At 55.8% G+C, this 27520-nt stretch overlaps 1 protein-coding gene across 1 annotated transcript in view; it reads right to left on the bottom strand.

Moving 5' to 3' along the window:
* The window catches only part of LOC148146078 (coxsackievirus and adenovirus receptor homolog), a 148876-nt gene that overhangs the window by 88456 nt on the left and 32900 nt on the right, over window positions 1-27520 (bottom strand). The gene's annotated exons all lie outside the window — the stretch shown is intronic.

Raw genomic sequence — 27520 nt, forward strand, 5'->3', positions numbered from 1 at the left:
AACGGGGAACAGGGAACAGGGAACAGGGAACAGGGAACAGGGAACTGGGAGCAGGGAGCAGCGAAATGGGAACAGTGAACAGGGAAATGGGAACTGGGAACAGAGAGAAGGGAACTGGGAACAGGGAACAGGGAACAGGGAACAGGGAACAGGGAACAGGGAACTGGGAGCAGGGAACAGGGAACTGGGAACAGGGAACTGGGAACAGGGAACTGGGAACAGGGAACTGGGAACTGGGAACAGAGAACCGGGAGCAGAGAACAGAGAACAGGGAACAGGGAGCAGGGAGCAGGGAGCAGGGAGCAGGGAGCAGGGAGCAGGGAGCAGGGAACTGGGAACAGAGAACAGGGAACAGGGAACAGGGAACTGGGAACTGGGAACAGGGAACTGGGAACAGGGAGCAGGGAACTGGGAACAGAGAACAGGGAACAGGGAACTGGGAACAGGGAACTGGGAACAGGGAACAGGGAACTGGGAACAGGGAACAGGGAACTTTGAACAGAGAACAGGGAACTGGGAACAGGGAACAGAGAACAGAGAACAGAGAACAATGAACAGGGAACTGGGAACTGGGAACAGAGAACAGGGAACAGGGAACAGAGAACTGGGGACACAGAACAGGGAATAGGGAACAGAGAACAGAGAACAATGAACAGGGAACTGGGAACAGGGAACAGGGAACTGCGAACAGGGAACTGCGAAAAGGGAACAGAGAACTGGGAACTGGGAACAGGGAACTGGGGACACAGAACAGGGAACAGGGAACAGGGAAAAGGGAACAGGGAAAAGGGAACAGGGAACTGGGAACTGGGAACAGGGAACAGGGAACTGGGAACAGGGAGCAGGGTGCAGGGAACAGGTTACAGGGAACAGGGAACAGGGAAAAGGGAACAGAGAACAGGGAACTGGGAACAGGGAACAGGGAACTGGGAACAGGGAACAGGGAACTGGGAACAGGGAACAGGGAACTGGGAACTGGGAACTGGGAACAGGGAACAGGGAAGAGGGAACAGGGAACAGGGAACAGGGGACAGGGAACAGGGGACAGGGAACAGGGGACACAGAACAGGGAACAGGGAACAGAGAACAGAGAACAATGAACGGGGAACAGGGAACAGGGAACAGGGAACAGGGAACTGGGAGCAGGGAGCAGCGAAATGGGAACAGTGAACAGGGAAATGGGAACTGGGAACAGAGAGAAGGGAACTGGGAACAAGGAACAGGGAACAGGGAACAGGGAACAGGGAACTGGGAGCAGGGAACAGGGAACTGGGAACAGAGAACCGGGAACAGGGAACAGGGAACAGGGAGCAGGGAGCAGGGAACTGGGAACAGAGAACAGGGAACAGGGAACAGGGAACTGGGAACTGGGAACAGGGAACTGGGAACAGGGAGCAGGGAACTGGCAACAGAGAACAGGGAACAGGGAACTGGGAACAGGGAACTGGGAACAGGGAACAGGGAACAGGGAACTGGGAACAGGGAACAGGGAACTTTGAACAGAGAACAGGGAACTGGGAACAGGGAACAGAGAACAGAGAACAGAGAACAATGAACAGGGAACTGGGAACTGGGAACAGAGAACAGGGAACAGGGAACAGAGAACTGGGGACACAGAACAGGGAACAGGGAACAGGGAAAAGGGAACAGGGAAAAGGGAACAGGGAACTGGGAAATGGGAACAGGGAACAGGGAACTGGGAACAGGGAGCAGGGTGCAGGGAACAGGTTACAGGGAACAGGGAACAGGGAACAGAGAACAGAGAACTGGGAACAAGGAACAGGGAACTGGGAACAGGGATCAGAGAACAGGCAACTGGGAACAGGGAACTAGGAACAGGGAGCAGGTAGCAGGGAACAAGGAACAGGGAACTTTGAACAGAGAACAGGGAACTGGGAACAGAGAACAGGGAACAGGGAACAGGAACAGAGAACTGGGAACAGGGAACAGGGAACAGGGAACAGGGAACTGGAACTGGAACTGGGAACAGGGAACTGGGGACACAGAACAGGGAACAGGGAACTGGGGACAGAGAACAGGGAACTGGTAACAGGGAACAGGGAACAGGGAACTGGGGACACAGAACAGGGAACAGGAAACAGAGAACAGAGAACAATGAACAGGGAACTGGGAACAGGGAACAGGGGACACAGAACACGGAACAGGGAACTGGGGACAGAGAATAGGGAACTGGGAACAGAGAACAGGGAACAGGGAACTGGGGACACAGAACAGGGAACAGGGAACAGAGAACAGAGAACAATGAACAGGGAACTGGGAACAGGGAACAGGGAACTGGGAACTGGGAACAGGGAACTGCGAAAAGGGAACAGAGAACTGGGAACTGGGAACAGGGAACTGGGGACACAGAACAGGAACAGGGAACAGCGAAAAGGGAACAGGGAAAAGGGAACTAGGAACAGGGAGCAGGTAGCAGGGAACAAGGAACAGGGAACTTTGAACAGAGAACAGGGAACTGGGAACAGAGAACAGGGAACAGGGAACAGGAACAGAGAACTGGGAACAGGGAACAGGGAACAGGGAACAGGGAACAGGGAACAGGGAACTGGAACTGGAACTGGGAACAGGGAACTGGGGACACAGAACAGGGAACAGGGAACTGGGGACAGAGAACAGGGAACTGGGAACTGGGAACAGGGAACAGGGAACTGGGAACTGGGAACAGAGAACAGGGAACAGGGAACAGAGAACAGAGAACAGAGAACAATGAACAGGGAACTGGGAACTGGGAACAGAGAACAGGGAACAGAGAACAGGGAACAGAGAACAGGGAACAGGGAACAGGGAACTGGGGACACAGAACAGGGAACAGGGAACAGAGAACAGAGAACAGAGAACAATGAACGGGGAACAGGGAACAGGGAACAGGGAACTGGGAGCAGGGAGCAGCGAAATGGGAACAGTGAACAGGGAAATGGGAACTGGGAACAGAGAGAAGGGAACTGGGAACAGGGAACTGGGAACTGGGAACTGGGAACAGGGAACAGGTTACAGGGAACAGGGAACAGAGAACAGAGAACAATGAACAGAGAACAATGAACAGAGAAAAATGAACAGAGAAAAATGAACAGGGAACAATGAACAGGGAACAATGAACAGGGAACAATGAACAGGGAACAGGGAACAGGGAACTGGGAACAGGGAGCAGGAGCAGGGAACAGGGAGCAGGGAACTGGGAACAGAGAACAGGGAACAGGGAACAGGGAACAGGGAACAGAGAACAGGGAACAGGGAACAGGGAACTGGGAACAGAGAACAGGGAACAGGGAACAGGGAACAGGGAACAGGGAACAGGGAACAGGGAACTGGGAACTGGGAACAGGGAACAGGGAACTGGGAACAGGGAGCAGAGAACAGGGAACTGGGAACAGGGAACTGGGAACTGGGAACAGGGAACTGCGAAAAGGGAACAGAGAACAGAGAACAGGGAACAGGGAAAAGGGAACAGAGAACAGAGAACAGGGAGCAGGGAGCAGGGAACAGGGAACTGGAACTGGGAACAGGGAACAGGGAACTGGGAACAGGGAACTGGGAACTGGGAACAGGGAACAGGGAACAGGGAACTGGGAACTGGGAACAAGGAACAGGGAACAGGGAACAGGGAACAGGGGACACAGAACAGGGAACAGGGAACAGAGAACAGAGAACAATGAACGGGGAACAGGGAACAGGGAACAGGGAACTGGGAGCAGGGAGCAGCGAAATGGGAACAGTGAACAGGGAAATGGGAACTGGGAACAGAGAGAAGGGAACTGGGAACAGGGAACTGGGAACTGGGAACTGGGAACAGGGAACAGGTTACAGGGAACAGGGAACAGAGAACAGAGAACAATGAACAGAGAACAATGAACAGAGAACAATGAACAGGGAACAATGAACAGGGAACAATGAACAGGGAACAGGGAACAGGGAACTGGGAACAGGGAGCAGGAGCAGGGAACAGGGAGCAGGGAACTGGGAACAGAGAACAGGGAACAGGGAACAGGGAACAGGGAACAGAGAACAGGGAACAGGGAACTGGGAACAGAGAACAGGGAACTGGGAACAGGGAACAGGGAACTGGGAACTGGGAACAGGGAACAGGGAACTGGGAACAGGGAGCAGAGAACAGGGAACTGGGAACAGGGAACAGGGAACTGGGAACAGGGAACTGCGAAAAGGGAACAGAGAACAGAGAACAGGGAACAGGGAAAAGGGAACAGAGAACAGAGAACAGGGAGCAGGGAGCAGGGAACAGGGAACTGGAACTGGGAACAGGGAACAGGGAACTGGGAACAGGGAACTGGGAACTGGGAACAGGGAACAGGGAACAGGGAACAGGGAACTGGGAACTGGGAACAAGGAACAGGGAACTGGGAACAGGGAACAGGGGACACAGAACAGGGAACAGGGAACAGAGAACAGAGAACAATGAACGGGGAACAGGGAACAGGGAACAGAGAACAATGAACGGGGAACAGGGAACAGGGAACAGGGAACAGGGAACAGGGAATAGGGAGCAGGGAACAGGGAACAGAGGACAGAGAACAGAGAACTGGGAACAGGAAACTGGGAACAGGGAGCAGGGTGCAAGGAGCAGGGAGCACGGAACAGGGAACAGGGAACTTTGAACAGAGAACTGGGAACAGGGAACAGGGAACAGAGAACAGGGAACAGGTAATAGGGAACAGGGAACAGGGAACTGGGAGCAGGGAGCAGGGAGCAGGGAGCAGGGAACTGGGAACAGGGAACAGGGAACAGGGAACAGGGAGCAGGGAGCAGGGAGCAGGGAGCAGGGAACAGGGAGCAGGGAGCAGGGAACAGGGAGCAGGGAGCAGGGAACTGGGAACAGGGAACAGGGAGCAGGGAGCAGGGAACAGGGAACAGGGAGCAGGGAGCAGGGAGCAGTGAGCAGGGAACAGGGAGCAGGGAACAGGGAACAGGGAACAGGGAGCAGGGAGCTGGGAACAGGGAACTGGGAACAGGGAACAGGGAACAGGGAACAGGGAGCAGGGAACAGGGAACAGGGAACAGGGAACTGGAACTGGGAACAGGGAACTGGGGACACAGAACAGGGAACAGGGAACAGAGAACTGTGAACAGGGAACTGGGAACTGGGAACAGGGAACAGAGAACAGGGAACAGGGAACAGGGAACAGAGAACATGGAACAGGGAAAAGGGAACTTTGAACAGAGAACAGGGAACAGGGAACAGGGAACAGGGAACAGGGAACAGGGAACTGGAACTGGGAACAGGGAACAGGGAACTGGGGACACAGAACAGGGAACAGGGAACAGAGAACTGGGAACAGGGAACTGGGAACAGGGAACTGGGAGCAGGGAGCAGGGAAATGGGAACAGTGAAAAGGGAAATGGGAACTGGGAACAGGGAACAGGGAACAGGGAACAGGGAGCAGGGAGCAGGGAACAGGGAACAGGGAACTGGGAACAGGGAACTGGGAACAGGGAACTGGGAACGGGGAACAGGGAACAGGGAACAGGGAACTTTGAACAGAGAACAGGGAACTGGGAACTGGGAACAGGGAACTGGGAACAGGGAACAGGGAGCAGAGAACAGGGAACTGGGAACAGGGAACTGGGAACTGCGAAAAGGGAACAGGGAACTGGGAACTGGGAACTGGGAACAGGGAACAGAGAACAGAGAACAGAGAACAGGGAACAGGGAACAGGGAAAAGGGAAAAGGGAACAGGGAACTGGAACTGGGAACAGGGAACAGGGAACAGGGAACAGGGAGCAGGGAACAGGGAACAGGGAACAGGGATCTGGAACTGAGAACAGGGAACAGGGAACAGGGAACAGGGAACTGGGAACTGGGAACAGGGAACTGGGAACTGGGAACTGGGAACTGGGAGCAGGGAGCAGGGAGCAGGGAACAGGGAACAGGGAACAGGGAACAGAGAACAGGGAACTGGGAACAAGGAACAGGGAACTGGGAACAGGGAACAGGGATCAGAGAACAGGGAACTGGGAACAGGGAACTAGGAACAGGGAGCAGGTAGCAGGGAACTAGGAGCAGGGAACAGGGAACTTTGAACAGAGAACAGGGAACTGGGAACAGAGAACAGAGAACAGGGAACAGGGAACAGGAACAGAGAACTGGGAACAGGGAACAGGGAACTGGGAACAGGGAACTGGGGACACAGAACAGGGAACAGGGGACAGGGAACAGGGAACAGGGAACTGGGTACTGGGAACAGAGAACAGGGAACAGGGAACTGGGGACACAGAACAGGGAACACAGAACAATGAACTGGGAACTGGGAACTGGGAACAGAGAACAGAGAATTGGGGACACAGAACAGGGAACAGGGAACAGAGAACAGGGAACAATGAACAGGGAACAATGAACAGGGAACAATGAACAGGGAACAGGGAACAGGGAACAGGGAACAGGGAACTGGGAACTGGGAACAGGGAGCAGGAGCAGGGAACAGGGAGCAGGGAACAGGGAACTGGGAACAGGGAACTGCGAAAAGGGAACAGAGAACAGAGAACAGGGAACAGGGAAAAGGGAACAGAGAACAGAGAACAGGGAGCAGGGAGCAGGGAACAGGGAACTGGAACTGGGAACAGGGAACTGGGAACAGGGAACAGGGAACTGGGAACAGGGAACTGGGAACTGGGAACTGGGAACAGGGAACAGGGAACAGGGGACAGGGAACAGGGGACAGGGAACAGGGGACACAGAACAGGGAACAGGGAACAGAGAACAGAGAACAATGAACGGGGAACAGGGAACAGGGAACAGGGAACAGGGAACTGGGAGCAGGGAGCAGCGAAATGGGAACAGTGAACAGGGAAATGGGAACTGGGAACAGAGAAGAGAACTGGGAACAGGGAACAGGGAACAGGGAACAGGGAACAGGGAACAGGGAACTGGGAGCAGGGAACAGGGAACTGGGAACAGGGAACTGGGAACTGGGAACTGGGAACTGGGAACTGGGAACAGAGAACCGGGAGCAGAGAACAGAGAACAGGGAACAGGGAACAGGGAACAGGGAGCAGGGAGCAGGGAGCAGGGAGCAGGGAGCAGGGAACTGGGAACAGAGAACAGGGAACAGGGAACAGGGAACTGGGAACTGGGAACAGGGAACTGGGAACTGGGAACAGAGAACAGGGAACAGGGAACAGGGAGCAGGGAACTGGGAACAGGGAACAGGGAACTGGGAACAGGGAACAGGGAACTTTGAACAGAGAACAGGGAACTGGGAACAGGGAACAGAGAACAGAGAACAGAGAACAATGAACAGGGAACTGGGAACTGGGAACAGGGAACAGGGAACAGAGAACTGGGGACACAGAACAGGGAACAGGGAACAGAGAACAGAGAACAATGAACAGGGAACTGGGAACAGGGAACAGGGAACAGGGAACTGGGAACAGGGAACTGCGAAAAGGGAACAGAGAACTGGGAACTGGGAACAGGGAACTGGGGACACAGAACAGGGAACAGGGAACAGGGAAAAGGGAACAGGGAAAAGGGAACAGGGAACTGGGAACTGGGAACAGGGAACAGGGAACTGGGAACAGGGAGCAGGGTGCAGGGAACAGGTTACAGGGAACAGGGAACAGGGAAAAGGGAACAGAGAACAGAGAACAGGGAGCAGGGAGCAGGGAACAGGGAACTGGAACTGGGAACAGGGAACTGGGAACAGGGAACAGGGAACTGGGAACAGGGAACTGGGAACTGGGAACTGGGAACAGGGAACAGGGAACAGGGGACAGGGAACAGGGAACTGGGAACAGGGAGCAGGGTGCAGGGAACAGGTTACAGGGAACAGGGAACAGGGAAAAGGGAACAGAGAACAGAGAACAGGGAGCAGGGAGCAGGGAACAGGGAACTGGAACTGGGAACAGGGAACTGGGAACAGGGAACAGGGAACAGGGAACAGGGAACAGGGAACTGGGAACAGGGAACTGGGAACTGGGAACAGGGAACAGGGAACAGGGGACAGGGAACAGGGGACAGGGAACAGGGGACAGGGAACAGGGGACACAGAACAGGGAACAGGGAACAGAGAACAGAGAACAATGAACGGGGAACAGGGAACAGGGAACAGGGAACAGGGAACTGGGAGCAGGGAGCAGCGAAATGGGAACAGTGAACAGGGAAATGGGAACTGGGAACAGAGAGAAGGGAACAGGGAACAGGGGACAGGGAACAGGGGACAGGGAACAGGGGACACAGAACAGGGAACAGGGAACAGAGAACAGAGAACAATGAACGGGGAACAGGGAACAGGGAACAGGGAACAGGGAACAGGGAACAGGGAACTGGGAGCAGGGAACAGGGAACAGGGAACTGGGAACAGGGAACTGGGAACTGGGAACTGGGAACTGGGAACAGAGAACCGGGAGCAGAGAACAGAGAACAGGGAACAGGGAACAGGGAACAGGGAGCAGGGAGCAGGGAGCAGGGAGCTGGGAGCAGGGAGCAGGGAACTGGGAACAGAGAACAGGGAACAGGGAACAGGGAACTGGGAACTGGGAACAGGGAACTGGGAACAGGGAGCAGGGAACTGGGAACAGAGAACAGGGAACAGGGAACTGGGAACAGGGAACAGGGAACTTTGAACAGAGAACAGGGAACTGGGAACAGGGAACAGAGAACAGAGAACAGAGAACAATGAACAGGGAACTGGGAACTGGGAACAGAGAACAGGGAACAGGGAACAGAGAACTGGGGACACAGAACAGGGAACAGGGAACAGAGAACAGAGAACAATGAACAGGGAACTGGGAACAGGGAACAGGGAACTGGGAACAGGGAACTGCGAAAAGGGAACAGAGAACTGGGAACTGGGAACAGGGAACTGGGGACACAGAACAGGGAACAGGGAACAGGGAAAAGGGAACAGGGAAAAGGGAACAGGGAACTGGGAACTGGGAACAGGGAACAGGGAACTGGGAACAGGGAACAGGGTGCAGGGAACAGGTTACAGGGAACAGGGAACAGGGAACAGAGAACAGAGAACTGGGAACAAGGAACAGGGAACTGGGAACTAGGAGCAGGGAACAGGGAACTTTGAACAGAGAACAGGGAACTGGGAACAGAGAACAGAGAACAGGGAACAGGGAACAGGAACAGAGAACTGGGAACAGGGAACAGGGAACTGGGAACAGGGAACTGGGGACACAGAACAGGGAACAGGGAACAGAGAACTGTGAACAGGGAACTGGGAACTGGGAACAGGGAACAGAGAACAGGGAACAGGGAACAGGGAACAGAGAACATGGAACAGGGAAAAGGGAACAGAGAACAGAGAACAGGGAACAGGGAACAGGAACAGAGAACAGAGAACAGGGAACAGGGAACAGGAACAGAGAACTGGGAACAGGGAACAGGGAACTGGGAACAGGGAACTGGGGACACAGAACAGGGAACAGGGGACAGGGAACAGGGAACAGGGAACTGGGTACTGGGAACAGAGAACAGGGAACAGGGAACTGGGGACACAGAACAGGGAACACAGAACAATGAACTGGGAACTGGGAACTGGGAACAGAGAACAGAGAATTGGGGACACAGAACAGGGAACAGGGAACAGAGAACAGGGAACAATGAACAGGGAACAATGAACAGGGAACAATGAACAGGGAACAGGGAACAGGGAACAGGGAACAGGGAACAGGGAACTGGGAACTGGGAACAGGGAGCAGGAGCAGGGAACAGGGAGCAGGGAACAGGGAACTGGGAACAGGGAACTGCGAAAAGGGAACAGAGAACAGAGAACAGGGAACAGGGAAAAGGGAACAGAGAACAGAGAACAGGGAGCAGGGAGCAGGGAACAGGGAACTGGAACTGGGAACAGGGAACTGGGAACAGGGAACAGGGAACTGGGAACAGGGAACTGGGAACAGGGAACAGGGAACTGGGAACAGGGAACTGGGAACTGGGAACTCGGAACAGGGAACAGGGAACAGGGGACAGGGAACAGGGGACAGGGAACAGGGGACACAGAACAGGGAACAGGGAACAGAGAACAGAGAACAATGAACGGGGAACAGGGAACAGGGAACAGGGAACAGGGAACTGGGAGCAGGGAGCAGCGAAATGGGAACAGTGAACAGGGAAATGGGAACTGGGAACAGAGAGAAGGGAACTGGGAACAGGGAACAGGGAACAGGGAACAGGGAACAGGGAACTGGGAGCAGGGAACAGGGAACTGGGAACAGGGAACTGGGAACTGGGAACTGGGAACTGGGAACAGAGAACCGGGAGCAGAGAACAGAGAACAGGGAACAGGGAACAGGGAACAGGGAGCAGGGAGCAGGGAGCAGGGAGCAGGGAGCAGGGAACTGGGAACAGAGAACAGGGAACAGGGAACAGGGAACTGGGAACTGGGAACAGGGAACTGGGAACTGGGAACAGAGAACAGGGAACAGGGAATAGGGAGCAGGGAACTGGGAACAGGGAACAGGGAACTGGGAACAGGGAACAGGGAACTTTGAACAGAGAACAGGGAACTGGGAACAGGGAACAGAGAACAGAGAACAGAGAACAATGAACAGGGAACTGGGAACTGGGAACAGAGAACAGGGAACAGGGAACAGAGAACTGGGGACACAGAACAGGGAACAGGGAACAGAGAACAGAGAACAATGAACAGGGAACTGGGAACAGGGAACAGGGAACAGGGAACAGGGAACTGGGAACAGGGAACTGCGAAAAGGGAACAGAGAACTGGGAACTGGGAACAGGGAACTGGGGACACAGAACAGGGAACAGGGAACAGGGAAAAGGGAACAGGGAAAAGGGAACAGGGAACTGGGAACTGGGAACAGGGAACAGGTAACTGGGAACAGGGAGCAGGGTGCAGGGAACAGGTTACAGGGAACAGGGAACAGGGAAAAGGGAACAGAGAACAGAGAACAGGGAGCAGGGAGCAGGGAACAGGGAACTGGAACTGGGAACAGGGAACTGGGAACAGGGAACAGGGAACTGGGAACAGGGAACTGGGAACTGGGAACTGGGAACAGGGAACAGGGAACAGGGGACAGGGAACAGGGAACTGGGAACAGGGAGCAGGGTGCAGGGAACAGGTTACAGGGAACAGGGAACAGGGAAAAGGGAACAGAGAACAGGGAGCAGGGAGCAGGGAGCAGGGAACAGGGAACTGGAACTGGGAACAGGGAACTGGGAACAGGGAACAGGGAACTGGGAACTGGGAACAGGGAACTGGGAACAGGGAACTGGGAACTGGGAACTGGGAACAGGGAACAGGGAACAGGGGACAGGGAACAGGGGACACAGAACAGGGAACAGGGAACAGAGAACAGAGAACAATGAACGGGGAACAGGGAACAGGGAACAGGGAACAGGGAACTGGGAGCAGGGAGCAGCGAAATGGGAACAGTGAACAGGGAAATGGGAACTGGGAACAGAGAGAAGGGAACAGGGAACAGGGGACAGGGAACAGGGGACAGGGAACAGGGGACACAGAACAGGGAACAGGGAACAGAGAACAGAGAACAATGAACGGGGAACAGGGAACAGGGAACAGGGAACAGGGAACAGGGAACAGGGAACTGGGAGCAGGGAACAGGGAACAGGGAACTGTGAACTGGGAACTGGGAACTGGGAACTGGGAACAGAGAACCGGGAGCAGAGAACAGAGAACAGGGAACAGGGAGCAGGGAGCAGGGAGCAGGGAGCAGGGAGCAGGGAGCAGGGAGCAGGGAACTGGGAACAGAGAACAGGGAACAGGGAACAGGGAACTGGGAACTGGGAACAGGGAACTGGGAACAGGGAGCAGGGAACTGGGAACAGGGAACAGGGAACAGGGAACTGGGAACAGGGAACAGGGAACTTTGAACAGAGAACAGGGAACTGGGAACAGGGAACAGAGAACAGAGAACAGAGAACAATGAACAGGGAACTGGGAACTGGGAACAGAGAACAGGGAACAGGGAACAGAGAACTGGGGACACAGAACAGGGAACAGGGAACAGAGAACAGAGAACAATGAACAGGGAACTGGGAACAGGGAACAGGGAACTGGGAACAGGGAACTGCGAAAAGGGAACAGAGAACTGGGAACTGGGAACAGGGAACTGGGGACACAGAACAGGGAACAGGGAACAGGGAAAAGGGAACAGGGAAAAGGGAACAGGGAACTGGGAACTGGGAACAGGGAACAGGGAACTGGGAACAGGGAGCAGGGTGCAGGGAACAGGTTACAGGGAACAGGGAACAGGGAACAGAGAACAGAGAACTGGGAACAAGGAACAGGGAACTGGGAACAGGGATCAGAGAACAGGGAACTGGGAACAGGGAACTAGGAACAGGGAGCAGGTAGCAGGGAACAAGGAACAGGGAACTTTGAACAGAGAACAGGGAACTGGGAACAGAGAACAGGGAACAGGGAACAGGAACAGAGAACTGGGAACAGGGAACAGGGAACAGGGAACAGGGAACTGGAACTGGAACTGGGAACAGGGAACTGGGGACACAGAACAGGGAACAGGGAACTGGGGACAGAGAACAGGGAACTGGGAACAGGGAACAGGGAACAGGGAACTGGGGACACAGAACAGGGAACAGGGAACAGAGAACAGAGAACAATGAACAGGGAACTGGGAACAGGGAACAGGGGACACAGAACAGGGAACAGGGAACTGGGGACAGAGAACAGGGAACAGGGAACTGGGGACACAGAACAGGGAACAGGGAACAGAGAACAGAGAACAATGAACAGGGAACTGGGAACAGGGAACAGGGAACTGGGAACTGGGAACAGGGAACTGCGAAAAGGGAACAGAGAACTGGGAACTGGGAACAGGGAACTGGGGACACAGAACAGGAACAGGGAACAGGGAAAAGGGAACAGGGAAAAGGGAACTAGGAACAGGGAGCAGGTAGCAGGGAACAAGGAACAGGGAACTTTGAACAGAGAACAGGGAACTGGGAACAGAGAACAGGGAACAGGGAACAGGAACAGAGAACTGGGAACAGGGAACAGGGAACAGGGAACAGGGAACAGGGAACAGGGAACAGGGAACTGGAACTGGAACTGGAACTGGGAACAGGGAACTGGGGACACAGAACAGGGAACAGGGAACTGGGGACAGAGAACAGGGAACTGGGAACTGGGAACAGGGAACAGGGAACTGGGAACTGGGAACAGAGAACAGGGAACAGGGAACTGGGGACACAGAACAGGGAACAGGGAACAGAGAACAGAGAACAGAGAACAATGAACAGGGAACTGGGAACTGGGAACTGGGAACAGAGAACAGGGAACAGAGAACAGGGAACAGGGAACAGGGAACTGGGGACACAGAACAGGGAACAGGGAACAGAGAACAGAGAACAGAGAACAATGAACGGGGAACAGGGAACAGGGAACAGGGAACTGGGAGCAGGGAGCAGCGAAATGGGAACAGTGAACAGGGAAATGGGAACTGGGAACAGAGAGAAGGGAACTGGGAACAGGGAACTGGGAACTGGGAACTGGGAACAGGGAACAGGTTACAGGGAACAGGGAACAGAGAACAGAGAACAATGAACAGAGAACAATGAACAGAGAACAATGAACAGGGAACAATGAACAGGGAACAATGAACAGGGAACAGGGAACAGGGAACTGGGAACAGGGAGCAGGAGCAGGGAACAGGGAGCAGGGAACTGGGAACAGAGAACAGGGAACAGGGAACAGGGAACAGGGAACAGAGAACAGGGAACAGGGAACTGGGAACAGAGAACAGAGAACAGGGAACTGGGAACAGGGAACAGGGAACAGGGAACAGGGAACAGGGAACTGGGAACTGGGAACAGGGAACAGGGAACTGGGAACAGGGAGCAGAGAACAGGGAACTGGGAACAGGGAACAGGGAACTGGGAACAGGGAACTGCGAAAAGGGAACAGAGAACAGAGAACAGGGAACAGGGAAAAGGGAACAGAGAACAGAGAACAGGGAGCAGGGAGCAGGGAACAGGGAACTGGAACTGGGAACAGGGAACAGGGAACTGGGAACAGGGAACTGGGAACTGGGAACAGGGAACAGGGAACAGGGAACTGGGAACTGGGAACAAGGAACAGGGAACAGGGAACAGGGAACAGGGGACACAGAACAGGGAACAGGGAACAGAGAACAGAGAACAATGAACGGGGAACAGGGAACAGGGAACAGGGAACTGGGAGCAGGGAGCAGCGAAATGGGAACAGTGAACAGGGAAATGGGAACTGGGAACAGAGAGAAGGGAACTGGGAACAGGGAACAGGGAACAGGGAACAGGGAACTGGGAGCAGGGAACAGGGAACTGGGAACTGGGAACTGGGAACTGGGAACAGAGAACCGGGAGCAGGGAACAGGGAACAGGGAACAGGGAACAGGGAACAGGGAGCAGGGAGCAGGGAGCAGGGAGCAGGGAGCAGGGAACTGGGAACAGAGAACAGGGAACAGGGAACAGGGAACTGGGAACTGGGAACTGGGAACAGGGAACTGGGAACAGGGAGCAGGGAACTGGGAACAGAGAACAGGGAACAGGGAACAGGGAACTGGGAACAGGGAACAGGGAACTTTGAACAGAGAACAGGGAACTGGGAACAGGGAACAGAGAACAGAGAACAGAGAACAATGAACAGGGAACTGGGAACTGGGAACAGAGAACAGGGAACAGGGAACAGGGAACAGGGAACTGGGGACACAGAACAGAGAACAGGGAACAGGGAACAGAGAACTGGGGACACAGAACAGGGAACAGGGAATAGAGAACAGAGAACAATGAACAGGGAACTGGGAACAGGGAACAGGGAACTGGGAACAGGGAACTGGGAACAGGGAACTGCGAAAAGGGAACAGAGAACTGGGAACTGGGAACAGGGAACTGGGGACACAGAACAGGGAACAGGGAACAGGGAAAAGGGAACAGGGAAAAGGGAACAGGGAAAAGGGAACAGGGAACTGGGAACTGGGAACAGGGAACAGGGAACTGGGAACTGGGAACAGGGAGCAGGGTGCAGGGAACAGGTTACAGGGAACAGGGAACAGGGAACAGAGAACAGAGAACTGGGAACAAGGAACAGGGAACTGGGAACAGGGATCAGAGAACAGGGAACTGGGAACAGGGAACTAGGAACAGGGAGCAGGTAGCAGGGAACAAGGAACAGGGAACTTTGAACAGAGAACAGGGAACTGGGAACAGAGAACAGGGAACAGGGAACAGGAACAGAGAACTGGGAACAGGGAACAGGGAACTGGAACTGGAACTGGGAACAGGGAACTGGGGACACAGAACAGGGAACAGGGAACTGGGGACAGAGAACAGGGAACTGGGAACAGGGAACGGGGAACAGGGAACTGGGAACTGGGAACAGAGAACAGGGAACAGGGAACTGGGGACACAGAACAGGGAACAGGGAACAGAGAACAGAGAACAGAGAACAATGAACAGGGAACTGGGAACTGGGAACAGAGAACAGGGAACAGAGAACAGGAAACAGGGAACAGGGAACAGGGAACTGGGGACAGGGAACTGGGGACACAGAACAGGGAACAGGGAACAGAGAACAGAGAACAGAGAACAATGAACAGGGAACAGGGAACAGGGAACTGGGAGCAGGGAGCAGCGAAATGGGAACAGTGAACAGGGAAATGGGAACTGGGAACAGAGAGAAGGGAACAGGGAACAGGGAACATGGAACTGGGAACTGGGAACAGGGAGCAGGGTGCAGGGAACAGGTTACAGGGAACAGGGCACAGGGAACAGGGAACAGAGAACTGGGAACAAGGAACAGGGAACTGGGAACAGGGATCAGAGAACAGGGAACTGGGAACAGGGAACTAGGAACAGGGAGCAGGTAGCAGGGAACAAGGAACAGGGAACTTTGAACAGAGAACAGGGAACTGGGAACAGAGAACAGAGAACAGGGAACAGGGAACAGGAACAGAGAACTGGGAACAGGGAACAGGGAACAGGGAACTGGAACTGGAACTGGGAACAGGGAACTGGGGACCCAGAACAGGGAACAGGGAACTGGGGACAGAGAACAGGGAACTGGGAACAGGGAACAGGGAACAGGGAACTGGGAACAGAGAACAGGGAACAGGGAACAGAGAACAGAGAACAATGAACAGGGAACTGGGAACTGGGAACAGAGAACAGGGAACAGGGAACAGGGAACTGGGGACACAGAACAGGGAACAGGGAACAGAGAACAGAGAACAATGAACGGGGAACAGGGAACAGGGAACAGGGAACAGGGAACAGGGAACTGGGAGCAGGGAGCAGCGAAATGGGAACAGTGAACAGGGAAATGGGAACTGGGAACAGAGAGAAGGGAACTGGGAACAGGGAACTGGGAACAGGGAACAGAGAACAGAGAACAGGGAACAGGGAACTGGGAGCAGGGAACAGGGAACAGAGAACCGGGAGCAGGGAGCAGGGAGCAGAGAACAGGGAACTGGGAACAGGGAACAGGGAACAGGGAACAGGGAGCAGGGAGCAGGGAGCAGGGAACAGGGAACAGGGAGCAGGGAACTGGGAACAGGGAACTGGGAACAGGGAACTGGGAACAGGGAGCAGGGAGCAGGGAGCAGGGAGCAGGGAGCAGGGAACAGGGAGCAGGGAGCAGGGAACTGGGAACAGAGAACAGGGAACAGGGAACTGGGAACAGGGAACTGGGAACAGGGAACAGAGAACAGAGAACAGAGAACAATGAACAGGGAACTGGGAACTGGGAACAGAGAACTGGGGACACAGAACAGGGAACAGAGAACAGAGAACAGAGAACAGAGAACAGAGAACAGAGAACAGGGAACAGGGAACAGGGAACAGGGAACAGAGAACAGAGAACAGAGAACAGAGAACAATGAACAGGGAACAGGGAACAGGGAACAGGGAACAGGGAGCAGGGAGCAGGGAGCAGGGAGCAGGGAACTGGGAACAGAGAACAGGGAACAGGGAACAGGGAACAGGGAACAGGGAACTGGGAACTGGGAACAGAGAACTGGGGACACAGAACAGGGAACAGAGAACAGAGAACAGAGAACAGAGAACAGGGAACAGGGAACAGGGAACAGGGAACAGAGAACAGAGAACAATGAACAGGGAACAGGGAACAGGGAACAGGGAACAGGGAACAGGGAACAGGGAGCAGGGAGCAGGGAGCAGGGAACTGGGAACAGAGAACAGGGAACAGGGAACAGGGAACAGGGAACAGGGAACTGGGAGCAGGGAGCAGGGAACAGGGAACAGGGAGCAGAGAACAGGGAGCAGAGAACAGGGAACTGGGAACAGGGAACAGGGAACTGGGAACAGGGAACTGCGAAAAGGGAACAGAGAACTGGGAACTGGGAACAGAGAACAGGGAACAGGGAACAGGGAAAAGGGAACAGGGAAAAGGGAAAAGGGAAAAGGGAACAGAGAACAGAGAACAGGGAGCAGGGAGCAGGGAGCAGGGAGCAGGGAACAGGGAACAGGGAACTGGAACTGGGAACAGGGAACAGGGAACAGGGAACTGGGAACAGGGAACAGGGAACAGGGAACTGGGAACAGGGAGCAGGGAGCAGGGAGCAGGGAACAGGTTACAGGGAACAGGACACATGGAACAGAGAACAGGGAACTGGGAACAAGGAACAGGGAACTGGGAACAGGGATCAGAGAACAGGGAACTGGGAACACGGAACTAGGAACAGGGAGCAGGTAGCAGGGAACTAGGAACAGGGAACTTTGAACAGAGAACAGGGAACTGGGAACAGAGAACAGGGAACAGGGAACAGGAACAGAGAATTGGGAACAGGGAACAGGGAACAGGGAACTGGAACTGGGAACAGGGAACTGGGGACACAGAACAGGGAACAGGGAACTGGGGACAGAGAACAGGGAACTGGGAACAGGGAACAGGGAACAGGGAACTGGGAACTGGGAACAGAGAACAGGGAACAGGGAACTGGGGACACAGAACAGGGAACAGGGAACAGAGAACAGAGAACAGAGAACAAGGAACAGGGAACTGGGAACTGGGAACAGAGAACAGGGAACAGGGAACTGGGGACACAGAACAGGGAACAGAGAACAGAGAACAATGAACAGGGAACAGGGAACTCGGAACAGGGAACTGGGAACAGGGAACAGGGAACTGGGAACTGGGAGCAGGGAGCAGCAAAATGGGAACAGTGAACAGGGAAATGGGAACTGGGAACAGAGAGAAGGGAACTGGGAACAGGGAACAGGGAACAGGGAACAGGGAACAGGGAGCAGGGAGCAGGGAGCAGGGAACAGGGAACAGGGAACTGGGAACTGGGAACAGAGAACCGGGAACAGAGAACAGGGAGCAGGGAGCAGGGAGCAGAGAACAGAGAACAGAGAACAGAGAACAGGGAACAGGGAACAGGGAACAGGGAACAGGGAGCAGGGAACAGGGAACAGGGAACAGAGAACAGAGAACAGAGAACAGAGAACTGTGAACAGGGAACTGGGAGCAGGGAGCAGGGTGCAGGGAGCAGGGAACAGGGAACTGGGAACAGGGAACTGGGAACAGGGAACAGGGAGCAGGGAGCAGGGAGCAGGGTACAGGGTACAGGGAACAGGAAACAGGGAACTGGGAACAGGGAACAGGGAACAGGGAACTGGGCACTGGGAACAGAGAACAGGGAACTGGGGACACAGAACAGGGAACAGAGAACAGGGAACTGGGAACAGGGAACAGGGAACAGAGAACAGAGAACAGAGAACTGTGAACAGGGAACTGGGAGCAGGGAGCAGGGTGCAGGGAGCAGGGAACAGGGAACAGGGAACAGGGAACAGGGAACAGGGAGCAGGGAGCAGGGTACAGTGTACAGGGAACAGGGAACAGGGAACAGGGAACAGGGAACAGGGAACAGGGATCAGGGAACTGGGCACTGGGAACAGAGAACAGGGAACTGGGGACACAGAACAGGGAACAGGGAACAGGGAACTGGGAACAGGGAACAGGGAACAGAGAACAGAGAACTGTGAACAGGGAACTGGGAGCAGGGAGCAGGGAGCAGGGAACGGGAACTGGGAACAGGGAGCAGGGAGCAGGGTACAGGGTACAGGGTACAGGGAACAGGGAACAGGGAACAGGGAACAGGGAACTGGGAACTGGGAACTGGGAACTGGGAACTGGGGACACAGAACAGGGAACAGGGAACAGAGAACAGAGAACAGAGAACAATGAACTGGGAACTGGGAACTGGGAACAGAGAACAGGGAACAGGGAACAGGGAACTGGGAACTGGGAACAGGGAGCAGGGAGCAGGGAACAGGGAACAGGGAACAGGGAACAGGGAACAGGGAACTGGGAACAGGAAACAGGAAACAGGGAACAGGGAACTGGGTACAGGGAATTGGGTACAGGGAACAGGGAACAGGGAACAGGGAACAGGGAACTGGGAACAGGGAACTGTGAACTGGGAACAGGGAGCAGGGAACAAGGAACTGGGAGCAGGGAACAGGGAACTGGGAGCAGGGAGCAGGGAACAGGGAACAGGAAACAGGAACAGAGAACAGAGAACAGGGACCCGGGAACAGGGAGCAGGGCACAGGGAACTGGGAACTGGGAACTGGGAACAGGGAACAGGGAACAGGGAGCAGGGAGCAGGGAGCAGGGAACAGGGAACAGGGAGCAGGGAGCAGGGAGCAGGGAACAGGGAGCAGGGAGCAGGGAACAGGGAGCAGGGAGCAGGGAGCAGGGAACATGGAACAGGGAACAGGGAACAGAGAACCGGGAACAGGGAGCAGGGAACAGGGAACAGGGAACAGGGAGCAGGGAGCTGGGAGCTGGGAGCTGGGAGCTGGGAGCTGGGAGCTGGGACCTGGGAACAAGGAACAGGGAACTGGGAGCAGGGAGCTGGGAGCTGGGACCTGGGACCTGGGACCTGGAAACTGGGAACAGGGAAGAGGGCGCAGGGAACAGGGAACAGGGAGCAGGGAACTGGGAGCAGGGAGCAGGGAGCAGGGAACAGGGAGCAGGGAACAGGGAACTGGAACTGGGAACAGGGAACTGGGGACACAGAACAGGGAACAGGGAACTGGGGACAGAGAACAGGGAACTGGGAACAGGGAACAGGGAACAGGGAACTGGGAGCAGGGAGCAGGGTGCAGGGAGCAGGGAACAGGGAACAGGGAACAGGGAACAGGGAACAGGGAACAGGGAGCAGGGAGCAGGGTACAGTGTACAGGGAACAGGGAACAGGGAACAGGGAACAGGGAACAGGGATCAGGGAACTGGGCACTGGGAACAGAGAACAGGGAACTGGGGACACAGAACAGGGAACAGGGAACAGGGAACTGGGAACAGGGAACAGGGAACAGAGAACAGAGAACTGTGAACAGGGAACTGGGAGCAGGGAGCAGGGAGCAGGGAACGGGAACTGGGAACAGGGAGCAGGGAGCAGGGTACAGGGTACAGGGTACAGGGAACAGGGAACAGGGAACAGGGAACTGGGAACTGGGAACTGGGGACACAAAACAGGGAACAGGGAACAGAGAACAGAGAACAGAGAACAATGAACTGGGAACTGGGAACTGGGAACAGAGAACAGGGAACAGGGAACAGGGAACAGGGAACAGGGAACAGGGAACTGGGAACAGGGAGCAGGGAACAGGGAACAGGGAACAGGGAACAGGGAACTGGGAAATGGGAACAGGAAACAGGAAACAGGGAACAGGGAACTGGGTACAGGGAATTGGGTACAGGGAACAGGGAACAGGGAACAGGGAACAGGGAACTGGGAACAGGGAACTGTGAACTGGGAACAGGGAGCAGGGAACAAGGAACTGGGAGCAGGGAACAGGGAACTGGGAACAGGGAGCAGGGAACCGGGAACAGGAAACAGGAACAGAGAACAGAGAACAGGGAACCGGGAACAGGGAGCAGGGCACAGGGAACTGGGAACTGGGAACAGGGAACAGGGAGCAGGGAGCAGGGAGCAGGGAGCAGGGAGCAGGGAGCAGGGAACAGGGAGCAGGGAGCAGGGAACAGGGAGCAGGGAGCAGGGAGCAGGGAACATGGAACAGGGAACAGGGAACAGAGAACCGGGAACAGGGAGCAGGGAACAGGGAACAGGGAACAGGGAGCAGGGAGCTGGGAGCTGGGAGCTGGGAGCTGGGAGCTGGGACCTGGGAACAAGGAACAGGGAACTGGGAGCAGGGAGCTGGGAGCTGGGACCTGGGACCTGGGACCTGGAAACTGGGAACAGGGAAGAGGGCGCAGGGAACAGGGAACAGGGAGCAGGGAACTGGGAGCAGGGAGCAGGGAGCAGGGAACAGGGAGCAGGGAACAGGGAAGAGGGAACTTGGAACAGGGAACTTGGAACAGGGAGCATGGAACAGGGAGCATGGAGCTGTGAGCAGGGAACTGGGAGCAGGGAACAAGGAGCAGGGAAAAGGGAACAGGGAACTGGGAACTGCGTTCATCATCCCGCCCTGACTACAGAGTGACTCTCGATTTCAATAAAATCACGTTTTAAAATCTGAACAAGTACCTGTTGCTAATTGCCACAAACACCCACTGGGGTTAAAGAGCTCCTTCAAGGAAACGCTCCAGATATGTGGCAAGTAACATGAATGCCACAAAATGCCAGGCTATGACCAGCATCACTAAGAGACGATACAACCAACGCTGGGTAGTGTTACCATCACTGAATCCCCCGCGCTTTCAATATCCTGGGGGATACCCAACTGGGCTCCCCACAGCGGCCTACAGGAGCAGGGTCAGAGGCTGGAAATCCTGCAGCGAGTAACTCCCCTCCTGACTCTCCCCCCAAAGCCTGTCCCACCATCTACAAGACCCAGGTCAGCAGGGTGAGGGGATTCTGCAGCCCCCCCGTGCCCACTCCAGGGACAAAGCAGACCCACAACCACAACGTATAGCAGGGATTAACCCCCACACCCACCCCCTCCCCATTTACACACACACCGGGCAGTCTGTGCCCCCTATCGGAGGGGGATTAACCCCCTCACCCACACTCTCCCCATTTACACACACACCAGGCAGTCTGTGCCCCCTATCGGAGGGGGATTAACGCCCTCACCCACCCTCTCCCCATTTACACACACCGGGCAGTCTGTCCCCCCTATCGGAGGGGGATTAACCCCCACACCCACCCTCTCCCCATTTACACACACACCGGGCAGTCTGTGCCCCCTATCGGAGGGGGATTAACCCCCTCACCCACCCTCTCCCCATTTACACACACACCAGGCAGTCTGTGCCCCCTATCGGAGGGGAAATTAACCCCCTCACCCACCCTCTCCCCATTTACACACACACCGGGCAGTCTGTACCCCCTATCGGAGGGGAGATTAACCCCCTCACCCACCCTCTCCCCATTTACACACACACACCGGGCAGACTGTTCCCCCTATCGGAGGGGAAATTAACCCCCTCACCCACCCTCTCCCCATTTACACACACACCGGGCAGTCTGTCCCCCCTATCGGAGGGGGATTAACCCCCTCACCCACCCTCTCCCCATTTACACACACACCGGGCAGTCTGTTCCCCCTTTTGGAGGGGGATTAACCCCCTCACCCACCCTCTCCCCATTTACACACACCGGGCAGTCTGTGCCCCCTATCGGAGGGGGATTAACCCCCTCACCCACCCTCTCCCCATTTACACACACACCGGGCAGTCTGTACCCCCTATCGGAGGGGAGATTAACCCCCTCACCCACCCTCTCCCCATTTACACACACACACCGGGCAGACTGTTCCCCCTATCGGAGGGGAAATTAACCCCCTCACCCACCCTCTCCCCATTTACACACACACCGGGCAGTCTGTCCCCCCTATCGGAGGGGGATTAACCCCCTCACCCACCCTCTCCCCATTTACACACACACCGGGCAGTCTGTTCCCCCTTTTGGAGGGGGATTAACCCCCTCACCCACCCTCTCCCCATTTACACACACACCGGGCAGTCTGTTCCCCCTTTCGGAGGGGGATTAACCCCCTCACCCACCCTCTCCCCATTTACACACACACCGGGCAGTCTGTTCCCCCTATCGGAGGGGGATTAACCCCCTCACCCACCCTCTCCCCATTTACACACACCGGGCAGACTGTTCCCCCTATCGGAGGGGAAATTAACCCCCTCACCCACCCTCTCCCCATTTACACACACACCGGGCAGTCTGTCCCCCCTATCGGAGGGGCATTAACCCCCTCACCCACCCCCTCCCCATTTACACACACACCGGGCAGTCTGTGCCCCCTATCGGAGGGGGATTAACCCCCTCACCCACCCTCTCCCCATTTACACACACACCGGGCAGTCTGTTCCCCCTTTCGGAGGGGGATTAACCCCCTCACCCACCCTCTCCCCATTTACACACACACCGGGCAGTCTGTTCCCCCTATCGGAGGGGGATTAACCCCCTCACCCACCCCCTCCCCATTTACACACACACCGGGCAGTCTGTGCCCCCTATCGGAGGGGGATTAACCCCCTCACCCACCCTCTCCCCATTTACACACACACCGGGTAGTCTGTCCCCCCTATCGGAGGGGGATTAACCCCCTCACTCACCCTCTCCCCATTTACACACACACCGGGCAGTCTGTGCCCCCTATCGGAGGGGGATTAACCCCCTCACCCATCCTCTCCCCATTTACACACACACTGGGCAGTCTGTGCCCCCTATCGGAGGGGGATTAACCCCCTCACCCACCCCCTCCCCATTTACACACACCGGGCAGTCTGTGCCCCCTATCGGAGGGGGATTAACCCCCTCACCCACCCTCTCCCCATTTACACACACACCGGGCAGTCTGTGCCCCCTATCGGAGGGGGATTAACCCTCTCACCCACCCTCTCCTCATTTACACACACACCGGGCCGTCTGTGCCCCCTATCGGAGGGGTATTAAACCCCTCACCCACCCTCTCCCCATTTACACACACCGGGCAGTCTGTACCCCCTATCGGAGGGGGAGTAACCCCCTCACCCACCCTCTCCCCATTTACACACACACACCGGGCAGTCTGTGCCCCCTATCGGAGGGGGCTTAACCCCCTCATCCACCCTCTCCCCATTTACACACACACGGGGCAGTCTGTGCCCCCTATCGGAGGGGGATTAACACCCTCACCCACCCCCTCCCCATTTACACACACACTGGGCAGTCTGTCACCCCTATCGGAGGGGGATTAACCCCCTCACCCACCCTCTCCCCATTTACACACACACTGGGCAGTCTGTGCCCCCTATCGGAGGGGGATTAACCCCATCATCCACCCTCTCCTCATTTACACACACACCGGGCAGTCTGTTCCCACTATCGGAGGGGGATTAACCCCCTCACCCACCCTCTCCCCATTTACACACAGCAGGCAGTCTGTCCCCCCTATCGGAGGGGGATTAACCCCCTCACCCACCCTCTCCCCATTTACACACACACCGGGCAGTCTGTTCCCCCTATCGGAGGGGGATTAACCCCCTCACCCACCCTCTCCCCATTTATACACACACCGGGCAGTCTGTGCCCCCTATCGGAGGGGGAATAACCCCCTCACCCACCCTCTCCCCATTTACACACACACCTGGCAGTCTGTTCCCCCTATCGGAGGGGGATTAACCCCCTCACCCACCCTCTACCCATTTACACACACCGGGCAGTCTGTTCCCCCTATCGGAGGGGGATTAACCCCCTCACCCACCCTCTCCCCATTTACACACACACCGGGCAGTCTGTCCCCCCTATCGGAGGGGGATTAACCCCCTCATCCACCCTCTCCCCATTTACACACACACGGGTCAGTCTGTGCCCCCTATCGGAGGGGGATTAACCCCCTCACCCACCCTCTCCCCATTTACACCCACACTGGGCAGTCTGTCACCCCTATCGGAGGGAGATTAACCCCCTCATCCACCCTCTCCTCATTTACACACACACCGTGCAGTCTGTACCCCCTATCGGAGGGGGATTAACCCCCTCACCCACCCTCTCCCCATTTACACACACACCGGGCAGTCTGTTCCCCCTATCGGAGGGGGATTAACCCCCTCACCCACCCTCTCCCCATTTACACACACACCGGGCAGTCTGTGCCCCCTATCGGAGGGGGATTAACCCCCTCACCCACACTCTCCCCATTTACACACCCCCCGGGGCAGTCTGTGCCCCCTATCGGAGGGGGATTAACCCCCTCACCCACCCTCTCCCCATTTACACACACACCGGGCAGTCTGTGCCCCCTATCGGAGGGGGATTAACCCCCTCACCCACCCTCTCCCCATTTACACACACACACCGGGCAGTCTGTTCCCCCTATCGGAGGGGGATTAACACCCTCACCCACCCTCTCCCCATTTACACACACACCGGGCAGTCTGTGCCCCCTATCGGAGGGGGATTAACCCCCTCACCCACCCTCTCCCCATTTACACACACACCGTGCAGTCTGTGCCCCCTATCGGAGGGGGATTAACCCCCTCACCCACCCTCTCCCCATTTACACACACACCGGGCAGTCTGTGCCCCCTATCGGAGGGGGATTAACCCCCTCACCCACCCTCTCCCCATTTACACACACACCGGGCAGTCTGTGCCCCCTATCGGAGGGGGATTAACCCCCTCACCCACCCTCTCCCCATTTACACATACCGGGCAGTCTGTGCCCCCTATCGGAGGGGGTTTAACCCCCTCACCCACCCTCTCCCCATTTACACACACACCGGGCAGTCTGTTCCCCCTATCGGAGGGGGATTAACCCCCTCACCCACCCTCTCCCCATTTACACACACACCGGGCAGTCTGTTCCCCCTATCGGAGGGGGATTAACCCCCTCACCCACCCTCTCCCCATTTACACCCACACTGGGCAGTCTGTGCCCCCTATCGGAGGGGGATTAGTCCCCCCTCTCCGTACTATTTTGTCAGTGTGTTTGCACCCTGTCCTTCTCGTTGCGATGGGAGTAATCTCAGCTAAAAATGTTGTCAAACTGGTTTAACAGAAACTGAGGTTTGTGAGGGATGGAGAGAGAGGTGTGTCCAATCAGTTAAGCGATGTCACCTGGTAAACAAGCACATTGCCAGCACAGGAGACAAATCCCTCGTTACGTTTTCAAAAACCCCTTTAACTTCCCAAGAATCTCAATCCGTGTCCACTTCACTGTCCCGGAATCTCACTCTGGGGGCTCTTTAACTCTCTCGGGAATTCCCTGCCCGTTTAACTACCCCGGAACCCATTCCCTGTCCATTTAACTCTCTCGGGAATTCCCTGCCCGTTTAACTACCCCGGATCCCATTCCCTGTCCATTTAACTCTCTCGGGAATTCCCTGTCCATTTAACTCTCTCGGATCCCACTCCCTGTCCATTTAACTCTCTCGGGAATTCCCTGTCCGGTTAACTACCCCGGATCCCATTCCCTGTCCGTTTAACTATCCCAGTATCCCGCTCCCTGTCCGTTTAACTATCTTGAGATCTCACTCCCTGTCTTTTCAATTCTCCCTATATCTTCCTCCCTGTACCTTCAACCATCCCAAGATCCCATTCCCACATTCCTTTTAAGGATCTCAGATTCCACTCTCTTTCCCTTTAACTGACCTGGCACCTTAACCCTTGTCCCTGTGAGGAAACTGGGATCTTACCCCTCTCCTTTTAACTATCCCGGGATCTCATTCCCTGTCGCTTTCACAATCCCGGCAACGCACATATCTGTCCTTTCAATTTCCTGGGATTTCACTCCCCGACCCAGTGATTTTCCACACACATCCGTACCTTAGACTATCCGGATATCTCACTCCCTGTCCCACTAATTTATTCGGGACCTTGCACCCTGTCCCACTAACTTTCCTGGGATCTCACCCCCGTTCCTTTAATTATCCCACTGGCGGTGTGTTTATCAGTTCCGGGATTTCACTCACTCTCCCATTAATCCCACTCCCTGTTCCTTTAACAATCTGGGAATCACACACTCTGTCCCTTTAGCCCTCCCGGGATCTCACCCCCCTACTCCGTCAAACATCCCAGAATCCCACTCCCTGTCCGTTTGACTATCCCAGAATCCCATTCCCTGTCCGTTTGACTATCCCAGAGTCCCACTCCCTGTCCATTTGACTATCTCAGAATCCCACTCCCTGTCCGTTTGACTATCCCAGAATCCCACTCCCTGTCCATTTGACTATCCCAGAATCCCACTCCCTGTCCGTTTGACTATCCCAGAATCCCACTCCCTGTCTGTTTGACTATCCCAGAGTCCCATTCCCTGTCCATTTGACTATCCCAGAATCCCACTCCCTGTCCGTTTGACTATCCCAGAATCCCATTCCCTGTCCGTTTGACTATCCCAGAATCCCACTCCCTGTCCATTTGACTATCCCAGAATCCCACTCCCTGTCCGTTTGACTATCCCAGAATCCCACTCCCTGTCCATTTGACTATCCCAGAATCCCACTCCCTGTCCGTTTGACTATCCCAGAATCCCACTCCCTGTCCATTTGACTATCCCAGAATCCCACTCCCTGTCCGTTTGACTATCTCTTCCCTCTGCCTTCAGGTTTTTCAGGATCCCACCTGCCTGCT

This window comes from Chiloscyllium plagiosum, unplaced genomic scaffold (assembly GCF_037043375.1).
Source record: "Chiloscyllium plagiosum isolate Xiang-an unplaced genomic scaffold, Cpla_swu_hap1 HiC_scaffold_21, whole genome shotgun sequence".
NCBI classification, from domain to species: Eukaryota; Metazoa; Chordata; class Chondrichthyes; order Orectolobiformes; family Hemiscylliidae; genus Chiloscyllium; species Chiloscyllium plagiosum.